Genomic DNA, 3,001 nt, shown 5'->3' with positions numbered 1-3,001 from the left:
TTGTACACTATGGTAGGTCTCATTTTACCAATGCGATACCACATTACACTGACATTTAGCACTCCGTTGTCAGGCCACAAGTGGCCCACCGGGACCATCCGACCGCCGTGTCATCCTCAACTGAGGATGCGGATAGGAGGGGCGTGTGGTCAGCACACCGCTCTCCCGGTCGTTATGATGGTTTTCTTTGACCGGAGCCGCTACTATTCGGTCGAGTAGCTTCTCAATTGACATCACGAAGCTTAGTGCACCCCGAAAAATGGCAACAGCGCATGGCGGCCCGGATGGTCACCCATCCAAGTACCGGCCACGTCCGACAGCGCTTAACGTCGGTGATCTGACGGGAACCGGTGTATCCACTGCGGCAAGGCCGTTGCACACTGACATTTAGGAAACATAAAAAAAAAATTATGAGAGTATGCCTTGCAGTAGAACATCCCAATGTCACCTAGGAGAGAACCATCCAAGATTCCACTGATACATCGAAAACAAATACTGTATGTGTGCTGACATTTGACGTTTTTGCTCCATAACTCACCTCTAGCGGCCTGTGTGTAAAGTTTCTGTCACCCAGCGGATGCAATAGCAGCAGATTCTTGTGTTGTAGTTTAGTAATCAATTTGGCCATCACTAAACAGTCTGTTCCATGCAAATTACTCCTATGTTAGGAAAAACACTATCATTTCTAGGTTCCACAATAAGCTAAAATTTAAGTGGTGACCACTTTTAATTAGAAGTTATGAAGTATGAAGTAACACATCACTTTCGGTAATATATATTTTTAAACAGTCATGATTCCATGAGAATAGATACAGTCGAGTTTTATTAGTTTAATGGGTGAAATCGGCATGGTTTGTGAGCATTCCGTGTGTTCAAATTACAAATTGTCATTTCACATGTATGAAATACAAATACAAATCAGCATCTATACAGTCAGTTACTATGTTAGAGAGCCCTCAGCATCATTATTTTGTAACATCCAGAGTAGGTAAAAAAACAATCTATGAACGGAAACTTCCCATTCAGATTGAAACTGTGTGCCGGACTGAGACTCGAACTCAGGACCTTTGCCTTTCACGGGCAAGTGCTCCACTATCTGAGCTACCCAAGCACCTCGTCTCCTACCTTCTACTGGAAGAAGTAAAAGCTGTGACGACAGGGCGTGAGTCGTGTTTCGGTAGCTCAGATGGTAGAGCACTTGCCTGTGAAAGGCAAAGGTCCCGACTTGGAGTCTCGGTGTAGCACACAGTTTTAATCTGCCAGGAAGTTTCATGTCAGCGCACACTCTGCTGCAGAGTGAAAATCTCATTCTGGAAACATCCCCCAGGCTGTGGCTAAGCCACGTCTCCGCAGAATCCTTTCTTTCAGGAGTGCTAATTCTGCAAGGATCGCAGGAGAGCTTTTGTAAAGTTTGGAAGGTAGGAGACGAGGTACAGGCAGAAGTAAAGCTGTGAGGATGGGGCGTGAGTCGTGCTTGGGTAGCTCAGATGGTAGAGCACTTGCCCGCAAAAGGTAAAGGTCCCGAGTTTGAGTCTTGGTCCGACACACAGTTTTAATCTGCCAGGAAGTTTCATATCAGCGCACACTCCGCAGCAGAGTGAAAATCTCATTCTGCAACCTATGAACTATTTGCATCCAAACTTTAACCACTCATACCATGCCTTGAAACAGAACTCCTAACATATTCCTACAACATTTTACCACATCTCTCTCTTTCGATGTATCGAAAAACTAATCCTATGTTGACATCTGTAAGTAGGCTGTTTATGTTTTCTTATTGGCAACGTTACGTAGCGCTCTGTATGAAAAATCACTGGCTGTGCTGTGTACAGTCTGTGGCTAGTTTGCATTGCTGTCTGCCATTGTAGTGTTGGGCAGCTGGATGTGAACAGCGCGTAGCGTTGCGCAGTTGGAGGTGAGCCGCCAGCAGTGGTGGATGTGGGGAGAGAAATGGCGGAGTTTTGAAATTTGTAAGACTGGATGTCATGAACTGCTATGTATATTATGATTTTTCAACACTATTAATGTAAATACATTGTTTGTTGTCTATTAAAATCCTTCATTTGCTAACTATGCCTATCAGTAGTTAGTGCCTTCCGTAGTTTGAATCTTTTATTTAGGTGGCAGTAGTGGCGCTCGCTGTATTGCAGTAGTTCGAGTAACGAAGATTTTTGTGAGGTAAGTGATTTGTGAAAAGTATAGGTTAATGTCAGTCAGGGCCATTCTTTTGTAGGGATTGGCTCAAATGGCTCTGAGCACTATGGGACTTAACAGCTGTGGTCATCAGTCCCCTAGAACTTAGAACTACTTAAACCTAACTAACCTAAGAACATCACACACATCCATGCCCGAGGCAGGATTCGAACCTGCGACCGTAGCAGTCGCACGGTTCCGGACTGCGCGCCTAGAACAGCGAGACCACCGCGGCCGGCTTTTGTAGGGATTATTGAAAGTCAGATTGCATTGCGCTAAAAATATTGTGTGTCAGTTTAAGGACAGTCATGTATAATTGTTCTAAGTGGATGTTTCATATGTCGACCCTTAGCCGAGGATACCTCACTGGAATCTTCTGATTTTTTTCTTGTAGTTTGTGTCATTAGTGTAGCTATTGTTTATTGCTAGCGCGTAATTGTAGAGAAAATCTCTTTTGTAGTTGCAGTCTTTCATTGTTGTTGTGGCATGCATGTAGATTTGCACCAAGTATTTCGCAGCTCCGCTTGCAATTAACTAGATATTATTTTCAGTGCTATGTTAATATGTTCTCTTATTTTTGCTCTTCAAATTGTGTTTTTCTGTGTTGTCGTGTGAAATATTGTGACAATAATGGCGTGTGAAAAACGTAATACTAGGCTCCAAAGTAAACTGAAAAATGACAGTGAAGACGAAAGCAGTGTGTTAGCGCCACCATGTAATGAATTAACTAATGTTCAAAGTAGTAATTTGGTAATTGTGCATAGGGAAATGGAGCGGGCTGCAAATAATGGTGTAGGCAGTGAAACAA

The 3,001-nt window shown here is 43.5% G+C and overlaps 1 pseudogene; it reads right to left on the bottom strand.

Moving 5' to 3' along the window:
- Window positions 1–260: 260 nt before the first annotated feature.
- LOC126253954 (5S ribosomal RNA) lies at window positions 261–378 on the bottom strand (annotated as a pseudogene).
- Window positions 379–3,001: the final 2,623 nt, after the last annotated feature.

Source organism: Schistocerca nitens, chromosome 4 (assembly GCF_023898315.1).
Source record: "Schistocerca nitens isolate TAMUIC-IGC-003100 chromosome 4, iqSchNite1.1, whole genome shotgun sequence".
NCBI lineage: Eukaryota > Metazoa > Arthropoda > Insecta > Orthoptera > Acrididae > Schistocerca > Schistocerca nitens.
The sequence above is the reverse complement of the archived record's forward strand: the minus strand, read 5'-3'. Positions and strand labels throughout refer to the sequence as shown.